This window comes from Podarcis tiliguerta (assembly GCF_965153285.1).
Source record: "Podarcis tiliguerta genome assembly, chromosome: 2".
Taxonomy (NCBI): domain Eukaryota; kingdom Metazoa; phylum Chordata; class Lepidosauria; order Squamata; family Lacertidae; genus Podarcis; species Podarcis tiliguerta.
The window spans coordinates 78,609,247-78,622,574 of record NC_139535.1 but is presented as its reverse complement, the minus strand read 5'-3'; the positions used below and the strand labels follow the sequence as shown (position 1 = coordinate 78,622,574).

General features: G+C 40.7%; 1 long non-coding RNA gene across 1 annotated transcript; it reads right to left on the bottom strand.

Moving 5' to 3' along the window:
• Window positions 1–12,406: 12,406 nt before the first annotated feature.
• LOC310670051 lies at window positions 12,407–12,988 on the bottom strand. The gene is made up of 2 exons (XR_014507502.1): window positions 12,795–12,988; window positions 12,407–12,579 (listed from the first exon to the last, which is right to left on the bottom strand). It is a non-coding gene; the product is annotated as an uncharacterized lncRNA (long non-coding RNA).
• Between the last annotated feature and the right edge of the window lie 340 nt (window positions 12,989–13,328).

The following is a 13,328-nucleotide window of genomic DNA, read 5'->3' as shown; positions in this document are numbered from 1 at the left end:
TTAACAAAAGCCAGTTCCCACCTAGTTCCATACAATGCCACTGTGCCATACCACATCAATTGGATCAGGAGAATTGGCCTTTTGTTGCTGGATCATTTCTACAAGCGGAGCATTAGTGCATGAAAGCACAATCTGTTTTTATTATTACCAGTGCGCCCTGTGGTTTCTCTTTCATGCTACCTTTTCCTTGCATAATCGTATTTACTTCCCATATACATCCCAGCAGTCATCTTTGAGTCAAAGCAGTGCACCAAATTTTCTGTTTAGCAAGAGGACTTCTTGTTTTGTTTACACACTCCTCTCCTTGCAGACCCCCACATATCCTATTGTCAACAACCGTAATATACAACCGCTACACTTGACTGACCTCAGTTGTAGCAAAATCTCTGCAGGCTGCATGCGGATAACACAAGGAACAGATGTAACTTCTGGAATCGCTCCTACCTCAACTAGTTTTCCAACTAGTGTTAGTGGCGCCCACCCTGTGGCATGCCCTCCCATCAGATGTCAAGGAGATAAACAACTACATAACTTTTAGAAGACATCCGAAGGTAGCCCTGTTTAGAGAAGTTTTTAATCTTTGATGTTTTATTGTGCTTTTAATATTCTGTTGGGAGCCACCCAGAGTGGCTGGGGAAACCCAGCCAGATGGGCAGGGTGTAAATAATAAATTCTTCTTCTTCTTCTTCTTCTTCTTCTTCTTCTTCTTCTTCTTCTTCTTCTTCTTCTTCTTCTTCTTCTTCTTCTTCATTTAGAGTTTGCTTATTACCAGGTGCAGAGGGTGAGGAAGCTCTTGCTTATAACAATGCCTTCCTGCTTGCTTAAATGGACAGGCCTCTATCTTCTGCTTATTGGGCTTGACCTCCTAGCAGCTTTTTAACACAGGGGGCTATCCTCTTCCTTTACAAACCCATCGGCCTCTAGGTTTTGGGATTCTGTTCTCAGAGGTTTCTATTCTCTCTCTACCAGGTTGTCATGGAGACTAGGCATTCTAGCAGAGTAATTACTCCACTTCTGCTCAGGCACCTGAGTGTGTCTTTTAATCGAGATCATGACAACGAGGGTAATCGGATGGGGGCTTAGCTAATAAGGGTTCAATGCTGATGCTAAATCCCAAGTTAAAAAAGCAGCGCCCAACAACATTGCAACATGAATAACAACATCAATAATAAACATTGATAATGATAAACCCACAAGCCAAAACAAGTGTTGTATTTATGTACGTTGCACATCTGATGTGTGGAGTATGGCAAGTTTTGACTGTTCTGTTCAACATGCCCTGGGCTGGGCTATGTTAAGTTCATTGGTGTCCTGAAATCATGTTTGGGTGGTATTACTTAGTGGAAGGGGAATGGTAAGAAGAAGAAGAAGAAGAAGAAGAAGAAGAAGAAGAAGAAGAAGAGGAGGAGGAGGAGGAGGAGGAGGAGGAGGAAGAGGAAGAGGAGGAGGAAGAGTATCACTACCTGAAGGAGTCTCAAAGCGGCTAACATTCTCCTTTCCCTTTCTCCCCCACAACAAACACTCTGTGAGGTGAGTGGGGCTGAGATACTTTAGAGAAGTGTGACCAGCCCAAGGTCACCCAGCAGCTGCATGTGGAGGAGCGAAGATGCGAACCCGGTTCCGCAGATTACGAATCTACCGCTCTTAACCACTACACCACACTGGATCTGTGTGGCAATGTGGTGCAATGCTTAGGTCACTGTAGCCAACATGGCACACCCCAGATATTGTGGACTCTCAACATCCCTGATCATTGACCATATTGGTAAGGGCTGATGCGAGCTGTAGTCCAAAACTTCTGGCTATCCCTTCAGTAGCTTAGACAATTGGCCTAGGGGCTACAGAAAGCCAGGCTACAATCCATATTTATCTATGCTTGTGAGGATTAAATGTGTGGGAGAAAGCTTGAGCTTCTTAGAGGTAAACCAGAATATAAATGAAGTAGCTGTAGATTTTACATCAGGAATGCAGCATCCATGGTCTTCCAGGTTCTGCTGGTCTCCATTTCCCACCAACCCCAGCTAACATGGCCAGCCAATGATGGCGGTTTTAGTTAAGGTGCCCAGAATGTTTTCTGTGGATTCTCTCTCTCTTTGCTTTTGGGTTCTGTACTTTGTCAGTAGGCTGTACCCAGGACTTGCAGGACACCTACCTATTAACTTTCATGATCAAGCCACTGTCCAGGTACAATAAATTTGTTTTTCACATTTTGGTAGTCTTATCTTATATTTGCATCTTGTACAACTTCAAAGAGGTTTTACATATGGGTAAATTCAATATCAGTGGAGAAAATGAATGGAATAACTATGGGGGGGGGGGATATTAACCAGATCTTTCGGTTTGTCTGTAACAGGTGGACATCTTTTGACATACCTGGGATTAATAATAAGGCAAAGCAGTCTTCCAGTATCTAAAATGGGGTTACATTCCTCCCACCAAAGAGAACAACAACTACCAGACTTTTAGAAGACATCTGAAGGCAGCCCTGCTTAGGGAAGCTTTTAATGTTTGACAGACTACCATATTTTAATATTTTGTTGGAAGCCGCCCAGAGTGGCTGGGGAAGCCCAGCCAGGTGGGTGGGGTATTATTATTATCATTAATAATAATAATAATAATAATTTGTTGTTGTTGTTGTTACATCTTTAAAAGGCTACAATTTGATTCAGGTTAAGTACAGATGTTAGCAGTATAAGTATATGTTGGTTTTACAGAACACAAGCCTTCCACAATCTTTGTGTGTGTGTGTGTGTGTGTGTGTGTGTGTGTGTGATGCTTAATCTGTTTCCATTCCTGTCTTTAAATCAGTCTCCATTTGTCTGCCTTCCCCCCTGCTCAGCTAACATTTCTTTGGGCAGTTACTGCATCCCGTGGCTCTAGGTGTCATTAGGATGCTGAAAATACTCAACTCTTGCCTGACTACTCCTGCCCTGGCCTCTGTTATTTAGTCCTGCAATGCAAACTGCCTTTCAGATTTATCAGCATGGATTTCTTCCTGCAGGCTTAAACTCAACATGTAAAAAAACCTTGCTCTTTCTACTTTACTACTCAAATTGATTCAGCAACCCAAACCTGCTGATACTTCTTCCTTCAGAGCATTGCTGAAATCTCTGCCTTTCTAGGTTTCCCCATGGCTAAGAACTTGGCCCTTCCTTTAGCTCTTTCCTGCCTCTCTTACCACAACTGCCTTTTCAATTGCCTCCCTTTCTGCCATCTTGAGCCATGCATTTCTTTCACCAAATTCATTACTTCTGCTAGCTCTTATAATCAAATGCTTGTACTCCTATTTTCTTTCAATAGTTTCTTACTCCTTTTCTCAGTTGTCTTCATCTTTCTATCCTTATTTGCAGAACCCTTCATGGTCGCACCCCTGATAATTTCCTGTTATGGCTGCAGTTGTAAACTTTCCTTTCCACTCCTGCTCCTTATCATTTACAAATGTTTAAATTATCCTTTACTTTATTGCTGCCCCTTACTTTTGAAATGTCTGCAGTGTCTCTTCTGTTTCTGATTTAGCATTCAGTTTTAAACCCCTTCCGTTTAATTTTTTTGAGAGATCTTTTCACTCCTGACAGTAAGAGCTGTTCGACAGTGGAATTTGCTGCCAGGGAGTCTGGTGGAGTCTCCTTCTTTGGAGGTCTTTAAGCAGAGGCTAGACAACCATATGTCAGGAGTGCTCTGATGGTGTTTCCTGCTTGGCAGGGGGTTGGACTCGATGGCCCTTGTGGTCTCTTCCAACTCTATGATTCTATGATTCCTAATAAGTCAAGAGCATTCCTCGCAATTACAATTTTAAATGTGGTTTTCCTTGCAGTTATGCAAATGCACATTACCCCTGGCTCATCCTTTTCCCCAACCTGCTATATGCCTTTCAGACACAATTCTTGTTTAAAACCTTATGTTTGTATAGGGCCAGGCACACTGCTGGCATAGAATCAAAGAATCATAGAACGGCAGAGTTGGAAGAAACCCCGAGAATAATCTAGTCCTACCCTCTGCAATGCAGGAATCTCCACTAAAGCACCCATGACAAATGGCCATCCAATCTCTGCTTCAAAAGTTTGACTTCCAGCATATATTGGGGTAGTTGAAGTCTCTCATTACTACTATATCTCTCCTTTTTAAATGTTTGGTAATCTCCTCTAGGAAGGTATCATCCAAGTCTTCAACCTAGTTTGCTGACACTCACAGTAAATTTGCTATTAGAGGGAGTGATACACCTGGGATATCTCACAAATGTACAACATCATTTTGTTTGTGAACTCTTTCAAAGGGTGATCAGTTATAAACCTGCCCATATCAATATAAGCTTATGTAAACTGTTGTGAAAATCTCCCTTTCATAGTCTCACCCCACCCCCCACCTCCGCTGCCAATATCCTATTGGTGATTGTGAACAATAGATCTGTGTATAATGGAGAATGATGAGTGGTTTTTAAACGCAGAATGGGATCAACACCCACTTACTTCACTGAGGGTAGGAAACCATCTTTCTCCAAGTACAGCATGTAAAAGAAGGTGAAGAAGAAAGCCATTTGGGAATTTGGCTGGGATATTGGTTTAAGATTTTAGGTTACTGGTGTGGCTTTTGTGGTTATTATCCAGATGTGGATAATTTAGCAGCACCTGTTTTGCTTCAAGCTGTAAGTGGAATATCAACACTGCTTCAAGCCACCCTATAGCCAACTGGGTCAATCCTTCCCTTACCTCAGCTACAATCCTCACGATGATTGCCCGTATTTTAATTTAAGGGAGCATAGGGGAAACAGATATAAAGGCAATGCTACTTGGAAAGATAGAATTCATTCCTAGAAATGAGAGCCATAGAGAAATAAATGGCAAGAGCAATCTGAGACACCAACGCCAACAACAAAAACAATTTTTAAATTTATATCTCACCCATCTGGCTGGGTTTCCCCAGCCACTCTGGGCGACTTACAATATATATAAAAACACAACAAAACATCAAACATTAAAAAAATTATCCTATACAAACAACAAACCAACCAATAAATCAATAGAAACCAACAACAATAGCAATAACAAAGTTTACAGATATACTCAAATTAAAATAACCGCCAACCCAAACTAAACATTTAACCAGCACCAACCTGACAAAAACGAAAGAGGAACCAAAATTAGAACCATTTAAAACATTTTAGCCAGTTGCCCCAACCCAAGAGTTGTTCCAGCAATGTCCCTCCGGTCTCCCAGGAGCCTCTTTTAGCTGTTCAAGGCGAGTCTGGTTCCTGTCTCCCAGGCCAGGTGGAAATGGGCCTTGCAGCAGAGAGTGGTCTTCCTTGCAGCACTCATGGCAGCAACAAGAGCAATCTCTACAGGCTAGAAAAGCAGTGTGATAAGCCATCTACATCTAAGGAGATACACCACTATTCCATTGAGTTACAAATAGCTGGATTTTCTGACTTCGGGGGGGGGGGGAGAAAGCACTTTAGGGAAAGCAAGAAACAGCAATATTTTGGGTCATGATGTCATACTGGTGACATGTAAAACGTGGGCAGTGCCAGCAAAAGACATTCTGTTACCTGAGGCAGGCACTACTGCCTTCCTTCCTTTCCTTTCCTTTCCTTTCCTTTCCTTTCCTTTTCCTTCCTTTCTTTCTTTCTTTCTTTCTTTCTTTCTTTCTTTCTTTCTGCTTACTTGCTAATTGCCTTACTGCTACAAGCACGGTGGCAGCACTGGGTGTGCCTTGGCCTCTATCCCCTCATTCCCTCTCACCCTGAGGAAGCTCAAAGTCATTTTGGGCAAGGTCATCCCGGAGATTTCCTGTGGTACTGAGTTGGCCAATGTGACAAGAAATTATTTTAAACATCATTTATAACAGCAAGTGGTTCATATACAATCTGGGTGGTGTGGGGAAAGCAACATGGGCTGTTGAGGAAAGTGAGCATGGGCTGGGGGGAGGGTTGGCACTTAAAAAACAACTCTTCCCCATGTCCACCACCTGCGACGATTGCCTCATTTTGCCAAATGATAGAGCTGGCCCTGAATATGAGTGAACAGATCATAGCTATTCCATGATTAATGTTCAGTGTGGAAGCACTCCTCTAATATATACCACAGCTCTATATTCTGATATAAACAGATTCTATAACAGAAGTTTTCATTCCTCTCTTCCCCAAAGTAAAATGGCCTCATAAAGGCTGTTTTGAGCTTTCCACCTCTTGGGAAGGAGGGGGAGGGAGACAAAATGCCTGCTATTACAATAAATGCAGCAGCTTTCACATAAAAATAAGGCCTACATGCTGGCCAAAAAACACATACAAAAAACTCTTTAGGGAAACAGAAACTGAACACCGAAGCAGGGCCATCTTAAAGAAAACTACACATGATTAATTATTAATTTCCTTCTATTTTGTGTGCAGAAAGAAATATAAGAAACTGGTCTCACTGCACTCCTCAGTAGCTCCATTCAGAGCAATTCTGCTTCTCAAAGAAATTGAGACCAGCTGGTAAATAGGATTCATTCCACATCAATAAAAATCACAGAAGCAAAAATAAAGTTTCACATTCTAATTCTAGCACTGCAGTTCTAGTACTAAGTCTCATGATCTCCACACCTTGCATTTATTTTTAAACTTGTGATTTGTTCACTCCCCCTGCATTTATTTTGCTACATGTCTTCTCTCCAGAAAAGACTTGCCACTTCCATAATGAACACCTTCCTAAAATCCTGCGTTGTTAGAAGCATGTGTAAATATGTGTGACTGTGACACATTGTATAAATTAATAATTCTGCTAACAGCTCCAAGTTTTCTTTCGTCACATACATTTGTGTGTGCACCAACCTCACCAAATGTCCTCCATTTTTAACAAGATGGAGGAGGAGATGGGCTTGAAGACAGCCATCTTCCTCTCACTGGTGACTGTGACTCCGTTCCGGCTCTAATGCTTGACATCAAGGCTGTAAAAGTCAGAGATCGAATAAAGAACAGCAGAAAGACAGTAAATGATTGCTTGTTGAATCTGGCATGTTCCCTATGATAGGAGCCAAAGGGCAGCAGTTGGGGGTCTTAGAAAAGACTGTTCATCAGTTCCAAGTGCTTTAACTCAAGATAAATTCTCTGTTATTCAGACAACTTTACAGTCCTGTTTTGGATATGATATCCAAACCAATTAAGCCAGAATATCCAGTTTCAAACACTTAAACTGATTCTCTACAGACAGGTTGTCTGTTGGCTTACATCCAGATACTTCTGCCAAACTGAGTATTGGCACCCTCAAAGACAAAAAATGCCACCTCCATGCCAGCGTTTAAATATGAAAAAGAATAAGATTAAAAGATTATGACAGATCCCTTAGATTCCTTGTTTCAGACTCTCTCTAGGCATCCTGGACCAAGTCCATGGGGGATAAGTACATAAGGGTTCATAATGGTTTCCTCTGTGACGAGATGGTTCTGCTGAAAGAAGATATAACAGTGGCAGGAATATGCTCTGTTGTGCGCAAACTTCTTGAACGTGGTTTATGTATACAGAAGAGTGGTAAACAAATAAAGTGACTGACTGACTCAGTATCAAAGAAGGCAAAGGGCAGATTAGTTTGGTGTATTCTCCAGTCAGTTCTGCCAATTGTACAGGGGGGAGAGTCAGAGATTGAATAAAGAACAGCAGGACCCCGCTGAATGAAGGCATCCAACATTGCATCCAATGATTGCAGCCAGCAATGTGGTCATTAGCGAAGGGTAATATCAACTAGCCCTAAATCAGGCTTGTTGAGAATTGTACCCAATGACTTTTCATTCATTGATGTGTACTAAACACAAACGAAGATGGAAAGTTCTATGTCCTACATAGAACCATTTAGTTGTCAGAACAAATTCAAAACTTAGTTTAGCTGGTCACATGTGGCAATGATTAATGTGTATACAGATCTTTCCCCCACTTGTGGGGTGATATACCAAGACTGATCTCTTGCAGAGTTTATCTTACTTCCCTTAATTTGCAAAGAAACTGATTATAGGTTGGGAATTTATGCTATTTATCTGAATTTGCCACAAACAACTTTTTTTTTAAAAAAAAACTACATACATACATACATACATACATTGAAGGTTAATTTAGAGATTTATTAATACATGGAAAAGATTTTGAAAAGATTTGGGTAGGGGAGAAATGTGATTCAGTTTACATTTGAAGATGAACTTACTTGATTTATACTTTCTGAAGCAACAGGTGAACCAAAACGTAGCCATTCATTGAAATTTGCGCTGATTCAGATTTCGCAATGCAGTTCTCAAGCCAATTGATGTGTACAAAAATGCACATATATTAGCAAAAATAACAAGTTAAAATATGTTTTCTAAGGCAACATTGCTTTGAAAAAATGTTTATTTTAGGCAAAATTGCACACAAACACCTGTGTATTAGGGAGAAATGATGAATTTTCATGATGACTTTTTAAAAAATTGCAAACTGATTCAGAAATGTGGAGAACTGAATTTAAATTCTGTAAAATGAGAAATCAAAATTGAATGATTTGCCCACCTTTAGTGATGGGGTGGGGCTAGTTAGGGGAAGATGGGTATAAAAAATGCAGGCAGTTAAAATGTGTATAAGATAAGAGAGCAGATGCACGAAAAGCTACTGTTGAGTATGAACAGAAATAAGTCAAAAGGACAACTGAAAAGTAAGAACTCATGGAGTGGAACTGAAACAAAAGAGGTTTTAAAAAGGCAGAGAAATAATATTAAAATTCTCACTGTGATGTAGTTCAATACAGATACCCTGAAACTCAACCTTATATGGCTGCTGTCCCAGCACAGCTCTTCCTAGGATAAGACCATTAAAACAAATAATTTTATGTCAGAACAGAGTGAAACTTCTAGTGCTGGAAGTCATGCTGGGTAGAACCTTGTTAAAGAAAAATTATATTGGAATATTTTTCCCCCCAGCAGAAGATATAAAAACTGAAATTGATTGCAGAAGCAGTTTCCAATAATCAGAAAAAATAAACCAACCCTGAAATGATATACACATCAAATGCAACATACAATTGATGCATATATTCAGTTACAATCGAGAATGGATGGATGGAAATTTGTAGTCCATAAAAATAAAATGCATATTTTTCAACATAAAAAGTATTGACTAGCCTTCTGCTCCAGAATTATATTTACTGTTCCTCATTCAATCAGCTGGCTGCTGCTTCTCATCTCTCTTAACTGGCTTTAGCAGTGCATAGGACAAAACTATGTAAAAATAAAAATATATCAGTACCTCTCAGCTTTTTATTATAGCCCTTAAGAGTACTATTATTATTAGGTCTAATTTTTGTAATCAAGTGCCTTAAAGGTGACTAACACAGTAAAAATAAAATAACCAAGTCATTAAAATCAAATAAAACAGCAATAAACACAAACTAAAACAATCATCTGACAATATAGCTAAAAGGAAGAAGTCCTACCCACCTGACATAAAGCACAAGCACAGCAAAGGCTTCTGACAGTCTAACTACTCTCCCAATTAGAAATAATAAGCCTGGGTAAATGTGATGCGCAAATTGCCTTAGCTCAACTCAGAACTGGGTCAGCAATTTTCAGCATCATCGAAGAATGCTAACCCACTGAGTTGAGGAGCCATCCGCCCGCCAACATCACTTTCTATGGTCTTTCTGCACAGATAATAACAGAACCTGCACAAACCAGCACTTCCAGTCTCCAATTTGTACGTGGTCTAGAAGGATGCTATAGCTGATGATGCAGGTGGTGCTGTGGTCTAAACCACTGAGCCTTTGGGGCTTGCCAATCAGAAGGTTGACGGTTCGAATCCCTGTGATGGAGTGAGCTCTCGTTGCTCTGTCCCAGCTCCTGCCAACCTAGCAGTTTGAAAGCATTCCAGCACAAGTAGATAAATAGGTACCGCTGTGGTCAGAAGGTAAACGTTGCTTCCGTGTGCTCTGGTTTCCGTCATGGTGTTCCGTTGTGCCAGAAGCAGTTTCATCATGCTGGCCACATGACCTGGAAAGCTGTCTGTGGACAAACGCCAGCTCCCTCGGCCTGAAAGCGAGATGAGCACTGCAACCCCGTAGTCATCTTTGATTGGACTTAACCGTCCAGTGGTCCTTTACCTTTACCTTTTTACCTTTAGAGCTGATGACTTTGAATGCAGAGGAGCTGTCCAGGAAAATCAACACCATCGTACTACCCGCTCTCTGTTTCCTGCTGAAAGTTTACGGCGTTACCACAAGTGCGATGATACTTTGTCCCCTCTTATCCTCCATGTGCCCCATCTCCAAATCTGCTCCTGAGGGTTGTGAGGAAACCCAGAACAGATTTAGTGGGTTCACGGGGAGAGGAAAGGGGGAGAACATTTTGTTGTGCAAGAGAAATCCTTGTGCTGATGGAACCTTAGAGTTAGCGCTACACTGAATATAACCTTATGTTCTTCTATGATGGCACACAGCCCATTCCATGAGCTTCCCAGATGGGCGGGGTATAAATAATAAAATTATTGTTGTTGATGTTGTTGTTGTTATGTGTCTAGACTGGCAGTTGAATATTATTTTAGTACTGGCAATGGGAAACCTCTGTTGTACCTGAGGCGACTGGAATGTTATAGGGGTGCAAAACAGGCCATGTGGCACAACCAGGTCTGTTCTTCAACAGCAGAGTATGGTCAGGGAGCTTAGGGGGAACAGCCACCTCTGCCCCACAGCTTCTGCTGCCTCATTCTACCTAATGGCAGGACTGGCCTTCTTAGCCATATAAAAGAGCTACAGGTTCTGGCCTGACTCTTCAGGCTGGGTGAGCTGTCAGTCAGACAAAGATTGACTTCTCAGACTGGCTTCTTCCTGGCTGGACTCCAAACCCTGAAAAATGTATTTTAGATGTATGACATAGTAGACAGATGACATAATGAAGGGCAACTAAGGGCAATGTTAAAAGTCAGTTTTAAACTTAAAAATACAAATTACTTCAGAGTTCCCAGATTAGTCACTGTGTTGTGTCTACGCACAGCACAACTCTCACATTAACAAGGCAAAGTGGTAAAAACCTTATTCTAACAACTCATATTTTAAAATGCTTAAGGAAAGCTGTGATTAAAAAAATCCCTCACAAATCTCCCCAAACAAACTAAGGTACTTCTCATGGTGATTTCTTCTGTGGTACTTTCTTCCCACATATTTTTAAATATTACACTGAAAATGATTACGGTAGTTTAGTAGTTGATTTGCATAGTTTTTGTTAGTCTGTTGCGTCAGTGCATACCATTAAGTACTCTTAATGCATTGATTTAGAACTCATTAGAGCCATTGCAAATGATTAAGTCAATAGAAGAGTCCACATAATTAGTGAAATAATGATGGCATAATGACACCGACTGGGGTTCGGTTCTCACTGAGGTGTCAATTCTGCGCCTGGGAGGTCAGGGAGTTCACATGACTGAACGCTCCTCTGCCCACAAAAATCCCTCCATACAGGACATTAGATATCAGGAAGGGTACAAACCTAGCGTCTGCAAGCAGAATTGTTTTTTTTTTTTATGGATCAGTATTTGATTGCATGCACCCCTTGCTTGAGGGATGAAGTGGTATAGTCCAAAGACAGATTTGTTTTGTTTTTGTTTGACTAAGGGCTAAACAAACAATCTATTATATTGTATGTAATGTGACCGCAGGACATTCATTTTTACATATTTAGTCATGTTTACCAGTGTGGAAGTGGCACAATACAGCATCAGTAGAAATTATCTAAGACTCAAAACTCCCCCCCCCCCCCGCAAAAAAAATTTATACTTTTAACAAATAATGGGACGGTCTGAGGGGATACATCAGACAAAATGTGCTTCAAATTTTTTTGAACAAGCTCCATCCCCAAATTGATCTACAGTACATCTAGTTTCCCAAGTCTTTCCAAATCTGCATCTGTAATTGGTTTAAAGATGTTTTAAGGGTATTTCCAAAAATTTTAAAATTGTTTTATTGCTTGCCGTTTGCCACCCTTGGCTGCTTCAAGAGGAAGAACAGGAGAAGAATAGAAAAATAATAAAATAAAATATAGTTCTGAAAAAATTAATTTTACCTCAAAGGATGAAACAAACCACTTCCAAGATTACTTAAGACTACCCATAGTAGATAGCAAGGCTTGGTAAGGATAATTTTATCCAAAAGTTTAACATTTTCTATATGCAACCATTTATATTGTTGTTATAGTCAGTTTAGATCTATATACCTATGAAGACACCTGTGTGTGTGTGTGTGTGTAAGGGGGAAACACCTGCAATTATTCTATAATTTGTTTGGGGCTGTCTCCAAGAGAATAAAATCCCTAGAGGCCCACAACTGAGCCCTATAGAGAAGACGTGGAACACATTTCTAGTATACATCTGCAATTGTGCTGCTACCAAACACCCACCCCTCATTCTATAGAAACATAAAACACATAATGCTATTTTCTGGCACTTTCTCCTTTGTAAACTCTACATGTTGTGTCCAGTTGTTTGTGAGGTCTTCTCTGAAAAACAACAACTTTGGTCTCTTGATCATTCTGGTGCAGTCTTTGTATTTAGAACCGTTCCCAAATGTCTGAAGAAGGCATTGTAGATGACACAGTATTGTTGAGCTACATCAAGAAAGAATATTTTCATCGTCAATTGGGGTGGATATCTTGCAGTAAACTCCCACCCTTACTTAAGAATAAAGAAAATATCACTTTAGGGGGATAGATATCAGAATAATTTTTCGTAGATTAGTGGCAGGGACATTACAGCAAAATTGAAACCATGGCAGCGAAGAAAAACAAAATGCATTGCACATTCTTCTTTTGGCTTTTCTTACACTTTACACCTTCAGTCTGCTTATATCATTGGCTCAACGGTTCTGTTTGTTTTAAATAAATCCCACAGTCTGTGATGCACATTATCATGTGCAGTTCACACCCAGAAGTCGCAGACCATTGATGGCAGGGTTTCTGGCCCAGCAGTCCGGATCTTTATCTTCCCCCTCGCCATGGACCATCTTTGATAGATGTGTAGAACCATCCACATGTCAATCATCTGATGTCATAATGGCATTGTCCCACCCACTTGTTGAAGTTGGCCCATGGAAGTTGGAGGGAGATACAGCCAAGGAGGATTGAACTCCTTCCTCATTTGCTGATATGTGGGGAGCTCAATCCTGATTTCTAGGCATGTCTGTATCTGCCACATGCTTTTACATGACAGGGGTGGGGCGGTTGGGCATATTTTGAGGGAAAATAGCTTCATGGGCCAAATGGGGAAATCTGGTGGGCCAAATTTGGTCTGGCAGGGGGAGAATCCATGATGTAGACACATGTAAGATATTAGGTCAAAAACCCCACTGTAGACTAAT